The sequence below is a fragment of the Canis lupus genome, chromosome 36 (assembly GCF_048164855.1).
Source record: "Canis lupus baileyi chromosome 36, mCanLup2.hap1, whole genome shotgun sequence".
Lineage (NCBI taxonomy): Eukaryota > Metazoa > Chordata > Mammalia > Carnivora > Canidae > Canis > Canis lupus.
In genome coordinates, this window is record NC_132873.1 from 1,028,237 (window position 1) to 1,048,328 (window position 20,092).

Genomic DNA, 20,092 nt, shown 5'->3' on the forward strand with positions numbered 1-20,092 from the left:
TGGCTTCTGAGCCAGGCTAGAAACCCAGGAGCGACAGGTCTGAGGAGTTTCCTTGGAAGGTGGAAGACAAAGAGACAAGGAAAAAAAATGACCTAGGTGAGAAATACTCTCAGAAAGATTAGTGACAGCATTTTATGTCATGGATTCTGGTCTCCTACTAATCGTTTTAGTATAAGTATGCCCCATGCAGTATTTGAGACATATTTATACCAAATTTTTTTGTTGTTTATCTGAGATTTAAATTTAACTGAGCATGGGGTGCCTGGATGGTTCAGTCATTAGAAATGTGATTCTTGATCTCGAGGTTGTGAGTTTGAGCCCCATGTTCAGCTGGAGCTTACTTAAAAAAAAAAAAAAAAAAGTTAACTGGGCATCCTGTGTTTCATCTGGCAACTTTATCCAAAAGCCAATTCTCCATTTAGCCAGAGAGACCTTTGTAAAATATAAACCAGCTCATACTACTTCTTTGAGCTAACGCTTCCAGTCCACCCCAAACTAGAATTCTAAGCCCTTGCCACGGCCTCCGAGGCCAGTCTCTGCTCAGCCTTCCAACCTCCTCCTAACCCTCCATCTTGCACATTATAGTCTATTTAAGAAGCACCTCCTCAGAGAGGCCTTCCCTGATGGCTCGCTCCAAAATAACTGGCGCCATCCGATAACTTCCATCCCCTTAGTCACAACACCTATCACTCCTGAAATACGATGTATTCATTTGTTTTTTTAATATCTAGCTTATTAGAATGTAATTCCTGCAGACCCAGGGGATGTGTTCATCTTTTTTACAGAATACAAGGAGCCCCTCAACCCCTAGAACTATACTGACATATCATAGGTGCCCAACAAGTACTTATGGGGAATAGAAATAAATGAACTCAGTTGTTATGGTCAATACTGAGCAAAACTTAGTACTTTGGTGTGCACTAGCAATCAGTAAGCTGGGGTCTGCTTACAATGCTTAAGTGGATTAAATAAAATAAAATAAAAATAATTTTGAGGACTTTGGAGAATTCACAAAAACTGGAGTTCAGAAACAGTAGCTAGGGAAAATTAGTAAGAAGGACTGACGTTGCCAATATTCAACTGAACTTTGCATATAAGAGTTTCTTATTTAAGTGTGTTTATATTAAAAAAACTATATCTTTGTTTCTTCATTATGATAACTTGTTTCAATTCTACATTTTGTAATAGACTGGGATAAATATAAAAAATCCATTTCTTGTATTTCCGTATGAATAGCTCAAAGTCTGCTTTGCACACCCAGCCCTGCTTATGGACCTTTCAGTGCACTTCTTTCTCCTTCCCTGGGTGGGGAAGACATTTCATTTTAACTTTCTCCAGTTCGAAGACACTCGCAAAAACAACTGTCAGGTTCTAGTGGGAAGTGAAAATATAAGAAATATTAAACTCTACAATCTGCCAAGGGATAGTAACTCTCATCTTTAAATGAAAGGGGAGATTAAAAGGCCCAGTCAAAGCAACATGGAAGAGAGAAGTCCTTGAGGCAACACGCTGCAGGAGGGCCTCTGGATGTGAAACCAAGATGAGCCTTCATAAGGCAGGAAGTATGACCCGATCCAGTCCGCATTCTTGTCTTGGAGCAATTTGACTGTAACCTTCAAATTATAGTGAATGAATTGTGTTGCATCACAGAGGGTGTGGGAGTGGGGGGTGGAGGATTTAGGGGAAATGTCAGGCCCGAGTGGGAGCTGAGCCAGTGATTGCATTCATTTGCTTCACACAGCTGAAGACAGCAACCAAATGGAGCTGGAGATCCGCTGAAAGAAACAGGGAATTATATAGTTTTTTCTTAATTAAATGTTTCTTGTGTTTTCCTTCCTGGCCGTGACTGGTATTTATTTTTCTCATCTTATATCAGAGCAGCTCAAAGTTCTCAATGCGGTGGGGGTGGGTGGTGTAGGCGCTGGGGGGTGGGCAGGGAGGAATGGACTTTCTTATGGTTGTAATGGAAATACTTACTGGCAGCCGACAAGAATATGTTTCTCTAAGGGGAGGCTGCATTTGTCAAAGATTTGCTTGGCTTCTGCCTTCCTTGCTGGGAATAGTTATTTACTCTTAATTAGCCCTAAATACAGTTGAGCAGAGGAAGGGCCTTATTTTAAAACCATCATCGCTGTTTTAAATCTGACTGCACTAGGAAAGAAAGATTGACAGTGATTAAAAGGGTGGCTGATGGGCACGTATTAGAAATCATCGTCGATAATAAAATCTGACGACAGGAACAACATGTATTTTATGTTCCCATAAACACAGATTTAGTGCAAGGAAGCCCACATAATAGTGCTTGTGGCATGGGCTGAATTGCTCTGAATTTAATTTAGAACATAAAAGATCCAGTATCAGCTGCAGGGTACTAACCTCGGCCTCAGCTTGGGGGCGGCATCTGCTCCGAGAACTAGGGCAGCTGCAGGCCCACTGCACCCCCGCAGGAGCCTCATCAGCGTCTGGGGTGCTCCGCAGGTGATCGCACCTTCCTGGTGTCAGGAAAGCCAGGAGATCTCAGCTGCCCCACAGGAAAGCCAGGAGATCTCAGCTGCCCCACGGCTGTGTCTTGGTCACCTTCTCTCTATCACACACACACACACACACACACACACACACACACACACGTGCGCGCGTGCCCGCGACTTCATGGCTAATTGAATCCTTTTATTATGTCCTGCCGGCCAACCCCTACAGGAGCTATTTATCCCGAACACTGTGCTGAACCAAGAAGGAAACACCCCCGGAGGTGGCAGTAGCTCCAGGATGTTCTCTCCTGTCTCCGGTCCTCTCTGACACTCGGGGGTCCCCTCGCCGACCCCATCTCCCCCCCACCGCTGGGCTGCTTCGTGCTGGCTTCCCACCAGCCCAGGCCGGGCCAGCGCTGTAGTGTTTTAGGGACATAACTTGTTAACGTGGACACACCCGTTCACTGCCCCCAAGGTAGGGCTCCCATGCCCCTGGATGACCAAGGCCGGTACCCCATCCCATGACCTCTTTCCCTGAGCCAGTGAGAGAGCCCAGCAAGTCCCACTCCTTCCTCATCCGGAGGGATGCCCACATGGCCTAGCCCAGGATGAGTGACATCTCTTTCAGTGGAAAGGACCCCTAGCACCCCCTCCCCACCCCCAGCCTTCTTATAAATGCAAGCCTCACCCCAGAGGGGCTAATGAATTCACCATTATTTAAACCTGCCATTATTTAAATTAGATCCCTATTCAGAAAGCTGATCTCATCCCCCAAGCCCCTGCCTGCCTGGAGGAAGGGAGCAGAACCTTCTGGTGCTCTCCAACACCTGCCAGCGTGAGTCCCCCGACACAGCTCTCCTGGGGCGGCCCCTGGCACAACTGATCCCACCCGGTGAAGCCGCGCGTTCTGCCCCGCGGGGTTCTCATCCCCTGCGAGGTGCGAGTGGAAATGAGGTCATTCTTTTAATTTCGGGGGGAATTAAAGGGTAAGATTTCTTTCACGGCGACGTTTTGTGAGCAGTGACGACTTCGTATTTGACTCTCGATGGTCGACTTTTAAGCCTGAGAGAGAGGAAACAGAGCCGAGCAGCTGGGCGCGCTGCGTAGCTCCCTTAAACCAGGATAATCCCAAGCCCCGCCATCTCCATCCCGGGAGAGTCTTTGCCGCGACAGGTGGTAGAGACGCTCGCGCTCCCTGCTCAGCTGCGCCGCGTGAGGTCCTCGCCGCCGGGGGCCCGTGGGGCTCTAAGTCACACCTGCAGCGCAGGGCAAATCCAAGCAGGACACGCTTTCCCGGGAAGGGCCGGGCTGCTGGGCAGAAGGCCTCCCTGTCCGCCAGGGGCTCCGGGGCTCACCCCGAGGAAACCCACTGTGGCCCGAGGGCCTCCCGGGTCCTGTCTTCCACCCCCCCGACCCCCCTGGATAAGACGGGGCTGCAGGCGGCCTAAAGCACACAATCGCTCTAATTTCAGGCGGTGAAGTGTCTGCAAGGGCCCTTCGGAGAGGTCACGGGTCGGAACAGGCGAGAAGCGCGGCAGCCCAGGCAAGGCCCCTGGGCGGCTCCTGATCCGCGACCTGCTGTCCCTGGCCGCGGTCCAGGGGGCGAGGTCCGGGGGGGTGCGGGGTCCCGGGGGGCGAGGTCCCGGGGGGCGAGGTCCCAGGGGGCGAGGTCCCGGGGGGCGAGGTCCGGGGGGGTGGCGGGGTCCCAGGGGGCGAGGTCCCGAGGGGCGAGGTCCGGGGGGGTGGCGGGGTCCCAGGGGGCGAGGTCCCGGGGGGCGAGGTCCGGGGGGGTGGCGGGGTCCCAGGGGGCGAGGTCCCGGGGGGCGAGGTCCGGGGGGGTCATGGCGAGGTCCCGGGGGGCGAGGTCCGGGGGGCGCGGGGGGCGAGGTCCGGGGGGCGCGGTCCCGGGGGCGAGGCCGGCCTGCGCTCGCGGCCTGGAGGTCAGCGGCCTAGGCCTGGGGCGCGAAGGGGCGGCCTTGGGACGCAGGTGGGCGCTCCGAAGGCTCATGCTGGGAAGGCAGGGCCGCTCCTGTCCCGGGCCGGGGCTCTAGGTCCCAAGGCAGGCGGGCCCCTTGGGGCCGTGCCCATTCTTGCCGACCGCTGAGGCGCGCCCCGGAAATTGCCTTTTCATTCCTTTAATGAACGGATGCTAACTGTGACTTCACGGTGGGCCCGGCGCTGTTCTCGGGAATAGAGAGACATCAAGGAACTAAAGCAAAAAACCCCTGCCCTCATGGAGCTTACGTTTCAGCTGGGGGAGAAAGACGGTGATAAAGTAAACACGGAGCAGGTCACAGGGTCACTGTGATGGAGAGTGAATGAGGCAGGGAAACGGGCTGAAGACCAGTGGGGGTCGGGGGAGCAGAGCCTGGACAACCGCTGGGAAGAGAGGCTAGAGACATGCACCACGTAAAAGTAACTGCATCTCTCACGGGCTGTTACAAGAAATGCAGGGCCTTAGGAATTCCCTTGTGAGGATAATAAGCAACATTTATTAAGCCCTTAATATGCGATAAGCATTCTGCTAAGCATTTCTCCTGCATCTCCTCAATCAATCCATTCATCAGCACAAGAACACAGCATAAGGGAGGCCCAGAGAGGTTAGGTGATTGTTCAAGTGCCACACAGACAACCCAGGAAGTGCTAGACTTAGGACTTGAACCTTTTTGATTAACGTCAAATCTGATAGAAGTGGTGACAACGTGCATTTATTGGGGACCTGCTATGTGCAGGCACTGTGCGAGGTGCTTTGCATATACTGAATAGATGTTGGGTTTTTTTTTTTTTTTTTTTTCAGGGAAACCACATCACACACTCACTCTCCCAGAGCTTTCTGTGTTTCTGATAACACGCCCTCTCTACTTCTGGCATAGACTTCTCCCAAGACTGTCCTTTCCATCCAAATTCTCACAGCCTTATCACACGAGCTGCCTGATAAGCCGTTGATGACATGCTCTAGCTACCTCTCCAGCCTCATCTCCTACCCCCTCCCTATACTGGCCTCCTTTCAGATCCTTGAATGTGCCAAACACACAAAAGCTCCAAAGCCCTTGAACTTTGCTATTCCCTTTGCCAAGAACACTTTTACTCAGATACCGACGTGGCTGCTCCTCTCCATCCTTCAGTTCTCTGCTCAAACATTGGCTCAAAGGGATGCCTTCCTTGGCCAGCAGGTAGAAAACAGCACAGGGGCCCCGCGACTTGCCCATCCTTTCCACATTCCTCACCCTGCTTCCTCCCCCTCCACAGCTTGTATCATCTCCTGATGTATTTTATGTTTGCTTTCTCTTGTTCAACTTTCTTCATCAGAAGCTCCATTTTATTTACCTGTTTCCTCAGCAACTAGAACAAAGCCTGGCACAGGATAGACATTCAACATACATTTTTAGTAAATTATTAAATCACATCTTCTTAATACCTCATTAAGAAGACCTGAGCATCTTGAAGACAGTTGTTAGCTCAACAGAGAAAAAGCAGCTTCCATCCCATCACATTTTTCTAGACAAGGTTAATGTGCTTTACTGATAGTACAATACAATTCCTTTGAGACAAATGTAATAGGGAGCCATTTCTTTGGGCACCTGTCATCAGAGAGTCATTGCGAGATAGAAGCAGCCAGTGGGCCTACACGGCCAGCAGCTTCACCTCAACATAGTCCCATGAGTTTTCTTAGGTGACATTTGCAGGGATAGTGGTTAAATGGTATGAAACAGTCAAATGTCCGCAGAAGTCATAGTTCCTGTTGCTGTCTACAACTTAGGTGGCTACACCCTGGCTCAGGGAAATGATGTTAGAGTTTTGGATTAAAGTGAATGAACAGATGAGAAGTAGATGAACTTGAAGTGTAACTTGCAGGTGGAACCAACAGGACTTGCTAAAGGATTGAGGGAGGTGAACTGAGGAAGATGGAAAATATAAGGATGATACTTAGGATTTTAGCTTGATGAAATTATTGACTAAAATGGGGAAGGCTAGAGGAAGATGGGGGAAATCAAAAGTCATGTTTTTGAACTTGCTAAATTTGAAAAGCTTATCAGACACCTTTGTGGAAATGTCAAAGCTTTAGAAAATGCTTTGGAACTGGAATAAGTCTCGGAGCCATCAGCATCAATATAACATTTTAGCTCTATTAATGGACAGATTTATCCTGTAAGGGAGCCTAATGTGGGAGAGAAATCCCAAGATAGAGCCTTCATGTACAATCTTCCAAAGCTCAGTCATAAAATGCTTTAGCCTGCATCTGTCTCAGCCTCTTTCTTTCTCTTTCTCTCTTGATGCTTGCCCTTGGAAGCCACAATGTTTTGAGAATGTCCCATCTTCCCAGCACCTACCACCAGACCTGTGAATCAGTGAGCCTCCAGATGATTCTAGTTTCCAGCTTCAAGCCACCCAGCTGACCTAGAGGGGAGCAGAGACAACTATCCCCTCTGAGTCTACCCAAAGACCTTATTAGATTAGTGAGCTGTTATGGTTTTCAGCCTCTGCATGGGGTGCTTGGTTATGCAATCTTAGATAACCACAACAGAGGAGTTACCAGGGAGATGCAGTGTTTGGTAAGAGTTGCAGTGGTGGAGGAGTGAATGGGAGATGAAAAGATAGAAACAAGGTACAGACAGAGGCTTCAAGAGGCTGAGCTGGGAAAGCAAAGAGAGAGAGGGGGTGGTAGCACAAGGAAGATGTGGCTATAAGCTTCTTTTCTTCTAAGATGGAAGATATTAGGGCATGTTCACAGGATGCTGAGAATAATTTTGCAGAGAGATAAATACTCATTTATAAGACCAAAGATGGATAGACCAAAAGAGCAGAGTCCTTGAGACATTGTAGAAAGCAGTTGTGAGAGTGAATTTCCTCGATGCTAAGAGAGAAGAAATGGAAGATGAGCATGCCTGGAGGTAGGTTTGCAGATGTATGATGGGAAGATGAGAGTTTCCAGCCAGGAGTTTCTATTGTCTGAATGAGCAAAGAAGCAAAGTCATCACTGGAGTTTGAAGGGGGCAGAGAGGTGATTTGGAGAGAGATGGGAGGAGTTGGAATTACCTTAGAAAGCAGAAAAAGTAGAAATGGTGGACAGTGTTTAGTGTTCAGTGAAGTTGATCTACTCACCCATTCAGTCAGCAGTGTAGAAAAAGCTAGTAACTAGGTAAAACCCGGTTGTTCAGAGTTTCCCTCAGAGGGTGCATCAGAGAGAGAGGCATGGAACGTAAGAGCGTTTGGAAGGTAGTAATTATAATAATGGATCAGGACACAGACACTAAGAATAGAAGATAAAATACAAGAAAGTGCTGAGGTCCCTGGGTTGGTGGTCTCTATGTTGCGGTAGAAGTTCTAGAAAGTCTAGAACAATCCAACCCTCAAAAGATTGAGGGACAATAGTTTAGAAGGGTGAAAGGTGTTGGGTGAAAAGTTGTGGGCATTGTGTAGGGCTGCTATGGGGGATGGCAGAGTCCAGGGACTTTGGCTAATGAGGGAAGCCTGACTATAACAAATCAAGGGATTGGCCTCAATGACCAGACACGGAGACTTTTCACTCTATTTTGAGAACAGATTGTATTACTTCAAATGTAAAACTTCCCTAGGAGACAAACTGATCTGAAAAATCCTTTGAAGAGTTCCTCTTGAGAATTTTCTTTCCCAAGTACTGTTAAAAAAAAAAAAAAGACTGCTGTGTTTCTTATATTAAGGTTGCTGGTGCCACTAAATGTAGAAATAAATGAGAACCTGTTGGGAGTCTGTGAAATGGAACTAATACACCTGTAGCTGGCTTACATAATGAATCTCACTTTATTTCTTGGTATCTGGCCTCAGATAAATTGTTGATTTAGCCTATGCTCTGTTACCTTCTGTTTGCTGAGTCTTTGCCAGTACAGCTTCAGGAATCTTGCAGAGACAAATATAGTGCCCACCATTAGTGTGACTAAACGGGGCCAGGATGGCAAACTTCACACCAAATGTGCTCTCTTGGTGGATGTTTCTGCCATTCTTTTGTTTTCTTTGTTCTGGAGGGGTAGTAGGTCATGAATTTACAAGTATCTGGATTGACACATTCCTCACATTTGGGAGATGAACTGAAATATAGTTGTTCTGTTGAGAGACACTCTGGAAAAACCACACACTTATATCCACTTATTGATAAATGTTAGTGCTGCACTGTGAGTGTCTAGAAGACTCAGCAAAATGAAAAAAATTAACATATCAGGTGATAGTTTATAAATATTATTTATGTCTAAACTGAAGGTAAAAGGGGATTTTAGTATTCATCTTTTTTCTGCTTCCTCTCTTCCTCCCTTTCCACTCTATCATCCCAACACAGAGACACTGTAAAATCACATGGCAAAGACTGTGCATATGTAATTTGTTACTGGGAGGGAGTGAAGAGCTTGGAACAATTACGTCTATCACAAATACTTAGAACTCTATGGATTTGGTTAGGGTCATATTTTCTTGGGGAGTGAGTCTTTTTCTTCAGTTGGTCTATTCTCCTTCCTCTTCCTACCTATCCTAACTTTCTCAAGTGGAATCAACTCTCCTTGGTAACAGCATGGAAGACAGAGCACCCATGGGATCAAGTTGCTTCAGTTTCTAGTAACCCAGACCAAATCACAAAGGCACTCTACAGGAGAACAAGCCCGCAGAAACCCAGGATCTACTTCCCTACAGCAATGAGCATCATAGAGAGCAGGGGAGTCACTGTGGGTTTGCCAAAAGTCCCAGTTTAGTGACACTACCTACGACCAAAGAGGGAGAAGAAATGCGGGCTTGTGGTATTCTAGATACCTAGATATTGAGATGCTTGCAGGCTCAAGGCAATCTTGACAACTTCAAAGCCAACTTCAGCCTCTTGTCATCTCCTTGTTTGTCAACACCCCAGCCCCTCCTCAGACTTTCTCCCAAGGCAGAACTTGTAGGCCATGCATTGCACCTCTTCTAATTACTGTTTCCTTGGTGTGCAGAGGGTATTCTTTTAAGGATTTTGTTTATTTATTTGAGAGCAGAGGGAGAGATAGCAAGAGAAATCATGAGCAGGGGGAAAGGGCAGAGTCAGAGGGAGAAGCAGGCTCGCCGCTGAGCAGGGAGCCCAATGCATGCTCTATCCCAGGACCCTAGGATCATGACCTGAACTGAAGGCAGACACTTAACCAACTGAGCCACCCCGGTGCCCCTGCAGAGGATTTTTAAATCATTTATTCACCCATTCACTTATTCATTCAACTAATATGGAGTGAGCATTGAATCTTCCAGGCAATACTTTAAGATCGATGAAGTGTAGTGAACAGAACAGGAAAACGTGTCTGTTCTATCATGGCATTTACATTCTAGTGGAGGGTGGAAAGAAACCAATAGGCAGTTGGACAAATACATACATAATGCAGAAATGAAAGAGGAGAAATAACAACTGACACCACAGAAATACAAAGGGTAATGCAGGTGATGTTTTAAAAAGATAAAGCAAGATAAAGGGCTTGAGAATGACCGGAATGCTATATATCTCACCTACAGCATCTGGGAGAGTTAGCTCAGAGGATACTACCTTTGAGCAAAGATCTGAATAAAGCAAGGAATGAAGAAAATGGTAGAAAGGTGCTCCAATTAAAGGGAACATCAACTAGGAAAGGATGTGTAAGGCATGTACCAGGAGCAGCTTGGAAAACAATGTGAATGGAACAGAGCAAGGTGGGGAGCAGGCTGGAGGCGGATTGGGAGCCAGATTATGTAGGACTTTGTAGGCGGGGAAGTCACTGGAACATTCTGGGCAGGGGAGTGACAGGAATATAACTCTAGAGCGACGTGTGCCATCCCGGAGCCCTGGACTTGGTGTCTATCTGCGTCCATGTCAGACTGACCGCCGTTCTGGGGGAGCTGGGCTCCAGCTGTGCCTTTGCGTCACCTCGATGCATCATTTCTTATGTTTCCAGGAACGGAAACATTCTGTAGTGTCCCCTTCTTAATCTCTCACATTTCCCAGTATCTCCTCTGAATTCACTGTCCTTTTTCATTTCTGGTTACAGAATGCATTTTCCGTGTTCAGGACCTTAAAACAGACGTCTGATCAAGCTGGCAGACACGTACCATTCACAGGACACACGTGTACTGTGCAATTGCTATGCGCACGGTTCTGAACAAAGAACCAAAAGGCTCAAATGGGAGTTGAAATGGACCTGGCAGGTCAGGAACTGACAGCCCAATATAGAGTTTCCCGATTGTTTCAAGTATGCAGGCCTCTATGACCATAAAAAATTCTCAATTTCCTGCCTAATAACACTTGAGTACATTTAATAGTCATTCATTGAGGAACTATGTAATGACGAGGAGCTATTATACATTCAGGAATACTTTAATGCATTTTTTAAATTAACGCAATGGCTTGTATGTAATAGTCCTACATAATAGTGAGTGTGTGTCTGAAACATTTTACCTCTTTAGCACAGTGTGAGAAGTGTAGATTTCCCATAACCTTGTGAACATTTCATTTCCATGTTATACCTGTGGGTCTGAGAAGAAGCATGAGACTGGAATAAAACACAGCTGAACCCCTGCTCCATTACGCTGACCATGGGGACAAAGCTCAATATATAGAAATATGCTTATAATTTCTGTTACAGAAGCTCAGACATTAAGCATGTCCCAAAGTCAATGCCAACTACCTATATGAGTTGGCATGATAGTGGCCTCTTGGGTGGCTGGACTCTTGAATTAATTCCAAAATGTGGGGGAGGACCAGCTACATAATTTGCAGGACTCAGTGCAAAATTAAAATGTGGGACTCCTTGTGTGAAAACTTATTAAGAATTTTGAGATGGAGACAGGAGAGAATTAAACCAAGTGTGGGGAACTTCTGGGCATGGGGCCCTATTCGATCTGTGAAATCGGCCTTGAATGAGGGCCTGGTATACATCACCATGTACACTGCAGTCAGTGGACTTTTATGTGAGCCCAACACAATTTATTGCCATTTGACAACGGCAAATATAACAGTGGCACCTGCTACGTGGCAAGCCTTCCCCTAAGTGTCTTATGTAGCATCGAATGTAACTGATAAAATAGACATTGCCACCATCTTTGTTTTGTAGATAAGGAAACCAAGGCCCAGATGGCTTTTAGTAACTTGCTAAGATCGTGCAGCTAGTAAGAGGAAAGTCCTACCTAGTCTGACTTCAGAATGTGAGCCTCCAAATCTCAATCTTTCCCTAATGCTTGTTAGCTTGTTTTGAGGATCCAAAGAGAAATGAGGGCGAAATGCCCAGATATACATATTGGGCACCCACTATGTGCCAGGCATTGTTTTATGGTAGCTTATTTAATCTTAATACAGTAAGACTACTGTATAGCTGTGTATGATTATTAACTGCATTTAACACTGAGAAAATTAAGGAGCAGAGACATTAAGTAACTTGCCTAGGAACACATAGCAAATGAGAGACTGAGCCAAGATTTCAACTGAGGGGGTAAAAGTGAGAAACGAAAAACAGGAGCTTTGGTTATTATATGGTTATATACATACATGGTGTAGTTATTATATAGTCATAAGAATATTTTGTGGTTCCTTGTAGGAGAATTCTGAAGCCATTATCTTGAAATACTTCCCTTAAAATGGAAAAGGAATGAAAGATTATAGTTGGAATTGGAAGACATAATGTAAGTAGGCTCTTGCTTAAGTGGCATCCACATTTTATGGAAAAACAAGCAGCCCTTATCTTTTGTGGGTGTGCAATTCACATCTTACTTATTTATGATCTTGAAATTGATTCTCCAGTGGGAGTATAAATAAGGAAACCTCTGTTTTTTTCCCCAGTGTTCGTCCATTTTCACACTAATTACACTTGTCATCAGGGTAATCATTAATCTTCCTTGGCCACCAGCCACCCTCCCCTATCTGTGTTGTGCAGAATTCCTATACCGTGCCAACAGTGTCTTGGAAAGCCATACCTGGGGCCAGGAATGGTTTGTGTGCAGACAAAGAGATCAAGGTCTGTTCCTTGTGAAAACTAACAACACAAACCCTTTCTGTCTCCTGCCACGAAGTGTGAGTTATTTAATTTGCTGAGACACAGGCCAGAAACCAAACCCCCAGTGGATGTTTTCACTTTTATTGCCCATTAGAAAGCATCGATGAGCTGCTGAACATAGCTGTTAGAGATAATGGAATTGCCTCCTTCTAATACCAGAAGTTGGTATCACCCTACTCTTTGTGTTACTTCCAGCATTCCTGAAAACCCCACCAGAGTGTGTTCATTTAGCAAGCAGTGCTTGAAAACCTCTTAACGCTTTGTGGAAGAAACAGAAGAAAAAACCCTGCAGGTTCTTTGGAGTTTAGTGATGGACAAAAGACACATACCCTAAGGCATCTGATGAACACGCCAGAGGCACAGAGACAGTGTCGTGGGCATCTAGATGGGAGTGAAATCCCTCTTATCAGAGGTTTCAAACTGGAAGGAATCCAGGAGCCGATCCACGCAGCAGTTCCGGAACCTGATGTCTTATGTGTCTGCTGCACTTCTCTTAATCTTCCTAGATCTTTATCAGTCAACTTGAAGCTTATCCAATATTTTAAAATCAGATTTAAAAATCACTCATAATATTAAAGCATTGTAAAATAATTTCTTCAGGAACTAGTTTATAGGAAGAGAAGGAAAAATCCAAGATCATAGGGAAATTCAGCATTATTAATTGCCAGGTCTCAAACCCTCTAACATTTAAATTCTCATGGTAGCCGGTCTCCAAGATGGCTGCCATCAAGGATTCTCCTTCATGTGACTCATGCAATTTGCCCATTGAGGTTGAGGTTGAGTCTACTTCTTCCCTCCCCTAAAATCTGGGCTGGCTTTCGTAAATTGTTTGAACAATAAGATATGGTGGAAGTGGTGTTCTGAGACTTAAAGGCTAACTCAAGAGAAGTCTCATATCATGAGATCTGCCTTGGATGTTTTGTAACACTCAGGGAGTGCTGAGTGACCATGGAAAGTCCAATTACTTGAGGCTGCCATCTTGGAAAGGCAAAGTTTAGGCCCTCCAATGACTGTTTCCGCTAAATGCAGGTCCCCCTTTACATCCTATCCAAAGCACCAGCCATGGGATTTTTATCTTGGTGCTTCCAGACCAGGCCATCTGCCACTTGAATACAACTGAGTGGACACTGTCAACCCAACATGGAGATAATATGTGCTCTAGGAAGCCTTGTGTGAGTTCCTTCTCTATAAAATTGTGAGATATAATAAAGTGGTTGTTGTTTTAAGTCATTAAACTTTGGGGTAAGTGATCACAAAACAGTAAAAGCTGGAACAGTGATCAATCAGATCTCTTAAAAACTCTTTTCACTTCATGGATATAAAACAGAGTAGACTTTACATAAATGTAATTGATCTCCATATTTTATAGCTGAGAAAACTGAAGTCTGAAGATTCAAATAACCATCCAAGGTTTGTCTTTCAAACTTTCTCTTTCATTACTCTCTTCTTTCATTAATCTGGATTATTCTCAGAATAAATTAGGAAAGTTATTAATTTTAAGTCTCAAGCCCATCAATAATGTGAACAGATATGAAATGGCTGAGAAAGACTAGTGTGGAGGAGAAGAAAAGCTCTGCTTTGCACCTGGCATAGTGCTCCACACAATTTCACTCAATGAATTATCGTTGAACAAAGGAATGAATGAATGAATGAATGAATGAATGAATAAATATAATGAACTGTCTTCTTTTTCTGTGATTGGAGAGCTCCACAACAAGGTGGCTCAGTGTGTGTGTGTGTGTGTGTGTGTGTGTGTGTGTGTGTGTCTCATTTCATCTACTTTGTTTTTTATAAAGAATTCATCTGACCCACCGCCTTTTGACAGATGACCGCCAGAGAGCCAACTAGAAAACTGGTATTTGTGTCAGAATCTAGGACTCTCTGCCATGACTTTCTGGAGGCCAGAGAGGGCCTGCTGCCAGCTCCGACAGGGAAAATGGCTTTTCTTGGAGGCTACACCACTCCGTATCATGCACCACATTTGCTTTCAATGTTGCCTCTTGTTTGGAGGCTCTGCTGGCTAAGGGATAATTCAGACAGCAATGACTCATTTTTTCTCCTGTGAGTGAATTTGTTCTCCACGATTATTGTATACCACCTTCAAATCTAGTTATTTGGATCAAAAAGCTTATGGTGACTCAATGGAGAATGGGGTCCTGCCCAACAACTCTGTAAGCACCTGGTATGGCTGGTGTCCTATTTGCATGGTGACTCAACACAGAAACTTGGAAATGACAAGGGCCCTGACTGTAGGGAACTCAGGTTCCTGGTAGAAGAACAGACTGTTTCTCCAAGACAATTGGCCCTTTAGTTGCTGAGGAGCACATATTGAAAGATGCCCAAAGTTCACTGGTCACTGAGCTAGGAGAGCCCCTCACCCTGAGAGACGAGAGAGCTCCAAGCTCATGTGCATTTATGTCACAAATTGCATCGTGTGCAACCTTGGAAACAAGCAGCATCCACAGCCTGGGCAGGAAGTTGAGGTTATGAGTTGGGAAGGGGACAATTATTTGGCAGACTTCATGGATTGGGGTATCCTTCAACAAAAAGTGACCCTTGACCTTTTGACCTTTGGCACCCTGGGAGCACTGAGTCTGCAGCTGTTGCATCTCCTGGGCTCTCCCCCAAGAACTAGAGCTCTGAAGGCCCCTTGTGAATAGACAATGTGCTCTTATCCAAGAGGGATGAGATTGCCTCTTCTCAGGGAAATGGCCCAGAGCCTTTGTCTTTCAGGAAAATTACTGAACCACAGCCAAGCCACGATGATCAGCTGCTAAAATTGCCTCAAAAAGTTTTTTTTTAAGGAATAAGTAAATCACTTAAAGGGACATTGGAGTTTTCAGAGCCCGGCTCCCTACTGGCACCCCCAGCAGTGCGAAGCCAGGAGAAATTCCAAGTCCTGTGACTCTGCTAGGATGGCACTCACCCCCGGGGCCAGAGTGTTGGCTAGCTGCACCCCCCCACACACACACCACGTCACAGTGTGGGCCAGCAAAGACCACTCTTCTCATCCATGAGGTAAGGACTTACTGAAATCAGGATTGAATGTCAGACACTGTGCTCTGCAGTGGAAGATACAGTTTGCATAAAGAACAAATATGGTTCCTGCCCTCATAGAACTTACAGTCTTATGGAAGAAAGCGACAGTAACCAAACAATTGCATGAACCAGATGAAATTGTAACTGTGATGAATGTACATAGAAGGGATGCTCAGCCACTGAAGGGGATTGACCACTTAGGGAGGTCAGGTGAGTCTGCTTGGAAGAAGAGAAATTTGAGCTGAGTTTTTAGAAAATCTGAATAGGAGTTAACTAGATGGTAGACGGAAAGGAGTAATAGAGCAAACAGTAGATGAAAACACCCTGTGACAAACAGAACATGGTGAGTTTAAGGTATGGAAGGTAGCCAAGAGGGTGGAATGGTAAACAGGGGGATGACCATGTAGAACCCTAAAGAACATTCACATTTCTGATGTAAACATGTGGCTATTCCAGCCAAGTACTGTCTACAGATGGACCCTTTGCCCATAATATAGCTCATGACAAAGGTGTCTCTTGTACTAGCCACTGATGATCCTCTTCTCTATTCTAGATATCCCCTTGGCCTCTGTTCTAGAAGCAAGAACCCAGATAGGCCAAAGCCATTCATCCCACAAAGACTTTGGTAATAAATCCAAATAGTTGACACTGGGGAAAGATGTAATACTGAGAATTCTGACTTACTTTTCTACTCCAGGGTCCTCGCTCCCATTGTCTAATCAAAAAGCAAGGTCACACCCTGCCCAGCCGTGCAGGGGGTAGTCCCCACACAAGCTCTAAAACTGTTCCTCTTCCCTCTTCGTCTGCTTCTCTGCTTTTACCCTTCTCTCTTCCTGAACTCTCTGCCTCCTTATTTTCTTGGGAATGCTGTCCTCTTTCAGGAGCAGCAGGTCCCATGTCCTCCTTGGGTTTATTTTTGAAGACTGCCAGGGTCTGCAGTGAGTGAACACCATTGGCTTCTCTGCTCTTGGATAGAGAGAAAGATCAGCTTCAGATCCTCAGAGTTGGGAAGCAAGAACATCTGGATTGCATTTTGTAGTTTTCTCCATGAGTCTACAAAATAGACACACCAAAAACAAGTAAAAACAAAAACAAAAAACAAACAAAAACCTCAGAAAAACATTTCTCCCAGAGAAGATTAATGTCCTTCTAAAGATCTTCCTGACTCTTCCCAATTTCTATTTCTGCTCTGCACTCAAGTTTGAGCTTCTTTTGCTGTAAGAGTTTGCCCCTGTCCTGATCCTGGGCTACAAGACAAAACTTCTTGGAACGGGGCAGGGCTCTTCCCCAAGACTCACCTTGCAAGCGGAGGGTGGTCCTCCCACATGACCACACCTCTCTTCGGTGTCATACCATGACTGCCTTCTCTGTGTACCCAAACCCTTCCCCATAGACTCATCCTTTTCCTTGGGGAAATCTTTCTTTTCCTCAAATCTCAGCCTAAAATCACCTCACTGGGGACCTCTCCCTTGTCTCCCCATGGTCCCTTTATTGACCATGTTCACAGCCCTTGGTAAGGCATTCTTCTTTCACAGCACAAATGAAAATTCTAAGAAATAATTGTTATGTGACTAGTTAACACATGTCTCTTCTATTGGATTGCAAATCCCAAGAGGGTAAAGCTTCTGTCTTCCTCTGTACCTATTTCCCACATTAACACAAAATAATCTTGGTTAGTGATTGGATGGTTCTTAGGTACTGGGTATTTTACATAAATTAGCTCATTTATTCCTCACAACATTTCTGTAAAGTAGGTACCTTATTGAGGAAAGAAAGGGAGGCACAGGGTGGCTCAGCGGTTTAGCGCCTGCCTTCGGCGCAGGGCGCGATCCTGGAGTCCCGGGATCGAGTCCCACGTCGGGCTCCCGGCATGGAGCCTGCTTCTCCCTCCTCCTGTGTCTCTGCCTCTCTCTCTCTCTCTCTCTCTCTCTCTATGTCTATCATAAATAAATAAAATAAATAAATCTTTAAAAAAAAAAAAAAAGAAAGGGAGGCACAGAGAGAGTGACTTACCTAAGATTGCACAGCCTTTAGTGTGCAGCCAGGACTGGAACTCAGGAAATTGGCCCCAAAGACATGGATTACATCCATGGTGAAATGCACATACATATCGCTTTCAAAGCTTCAGTTTCTTAACATCAAAATAAAATTGATATTTGACAGAGCTGAGAGTTAAGTTTTATAGAGTTCCTAAGTGGGCTGCTGAACTTGGATATTTTCTTAGTTTTGTCTGATTTCTATATAAATTGCAGTACTCTGAAACTACTCTTACTTACTCTACTTTTGCTTTCTTGTTCTCATTGTTGGTTTTTATTTGCTGATGTGTCTCATTACTATAGAAATAAATTAATTTAATAATTTGCTGATGTAAAAAGTTCCCTCCAAATGGGACAAAGATGGGATTTTCTCAGTAGTGAGATGGGCAAGATCTTAAGCACTTAGTGGAAATCACCTTCTTATAGTTCAAAGGTGCTCTTATGAAAATGCATGTGTGTGTGTGTGAGAGAGAGAGAGAGAGAGAGAGAGGCTCTCCGGGTGCAGTGGTGTTCTAAATCAGTATACGAGCTACCAGAAACTTCAGGATTTAAGAGCTGGCTGGGTCACTGGCCTCAAGGACACCCCTGATCAGCTCAGTTCACTTAGCTCCAGAAAGGCTGGTAGGAACTCAGTGACCTCAGCCAGTTGTTTTCACAATAAAGAAAAGATTCTTCAACTCACTGTCACAGAAATAGATGATTAGAACATGTTTTTGGCCAGATTGCCCAAGGGGATTCGATGCCCATCATTTCACAAGTGGTCTTTTGGCCCTTTTAGATTAAAAAATGTGTTTAAGTCATGAACATGTAATTGACCATAGAAACTCCATGCCACTTCACCACTGTCTTTGCTTCCTTCATTCAGTGCAATAAGCCAAAAATGAGTATTAAATTCATCATCAGTGGATTTAAAACTCACAGGGAAAGTCGGAACATCCTTTGATGTCAATAGAACATTGTTCTGAATAATTTTGTAAGAAGGCAGGGCTGGTGTGTTTTGTGAAAATGACAACTCAGAGGAGAAAGTTAGGGAGGTGCGGAAGCCAGGCCTTACTTGATGGGAAGTGACACATATTAAAGAGACAGGAAAGTTGGTGTTCAAAGCAAGGACACCCCACATTCTCAGTGCGGAACAGGGAAAAGAATGAGGCAGATCACGGGGGCAGGGTATTGAGGAGAGATTTTTTTTAGAAGCAAGACTTGTGAAGAGATGAATCCCATGGACCTCTTTGGCCACTAGAAAGAGAAGTTAAAAAACAAAACAAAACAAAACAAAACAAAACAAAAAACCATGCTTTGGGAACTCAAATAGTTAGCTGCACTCCAGAGCCCCTGACGATACTTTAGGGCCATTAACGGAATGTTTTGAGGGCCCAGGTCACAGCAAATCTCCCTCACACCATCTTTTCTTTCCATTATGTCACCTGCTGATCAATTGTGGGAGACCTAAATCATTAGAATGGCCAATGGGAGTAGTCATAAAATAATCCATTTTTATATGAATAATCCAGACATCAGCCCATTGTGTGGCCTTTGGGAGAGATATCAGTGTTTCCTGAAGTGTGGCCTCAGGGCCCCTGCCTCATCCCCCTGAAATGGATGGGGGATGGAGATGCTTGTTTTGAATGCAGATTATTTGAAGCCACTTAAAACTGACTGGATTGGAGTCTTTAAGTGTGCCACCTGGGAGTCTGCATTAACTTTCTCAGGGGATACTTAAGCACATCTACTTTTAAGCTCAGAAAGTGAGGCCAGGTACTTCCTTTGTTGATAAAATTAACAATTCATCTCACTGTCCACAAACCACTGTCCCCTGCTAATCATGGGTTACCCCATGATAAACACCCTCCAATCATGTTTACCTTGTCTCCACGGGTTTCCACTTGCTGGAATACAGCACACAACCAAGCTCTCCTTGGCCTACTTTACCCTCTCTCCCAAACGACTGAGCTTCTCCCTCCCAGGCAAATTCGCTCTCATGCCCAATGGGCTGAAATGCAGTTTACAGTGTATTTCACATTATTGATGTCTGAATCCCACAACTGAAAGTATGAAGGCATTAAAACTGCCCATATTTTAAATCTCATTATAACTCCTTAGTAGTTTCAATATAATAACATAATTCCATTAGCCTTAAAAGTCATAACATTTAACAATTCTCCTCTCTTTCCTCAGTATGTTTGATATGCTTGAGGATTAAAATATATGACCTGGATAAAAGACAAAGTCAAAATAAACACTAAAACCCAGCATACATGGTCATGAGGTTTAAGGAAATGAACTTCGATGAAAAGCAGCTGCCTGGGCATTTATACCAGTGACTGTGGATATGGATTTGGTCTTTTTATTTCTAGCTCTCTCTGGCCTTCTTTCTTTGCTTAGCAAATTTGCTTTATCACACTTCAGTATAAGGTGCATCAAGTTTCCTGTTTTTGAACAATCAAAGCAGTCTCTTGTCATTTTATTTTTTTTAATTAAGATTTTTTTTATTTATTCACAAGAGACAGATAGAGAGAGAGAGAGAGAGAGAGAGGCAAAGACACAG

The 20,092-nt window shown here is 44.9% G+C and overlaps 1 long non-coding RNA gene across 1 annotated transcript; it reads left to right on the forward strand.

Annotated features, from left to right (window-relative positions):
• Positions 1 to 10,497: 10,497 nt before the first annotated feature.
• Positions 10,498 to 13,258, forward strand: LOC140625304 (uncharacterized). Its single transcript, XR_012024658.1, has 3 exons — positions 10,498 to 10,631; positions 12,017 to 12,101; positions 12,668 to 13,258. It is a non-coding gene; the product is annotated as an uncharacterized lncRNA (long non-coding RNA).
• Positions 13,259 to 20,092: the final 6,834 nt, after the last annotated feature.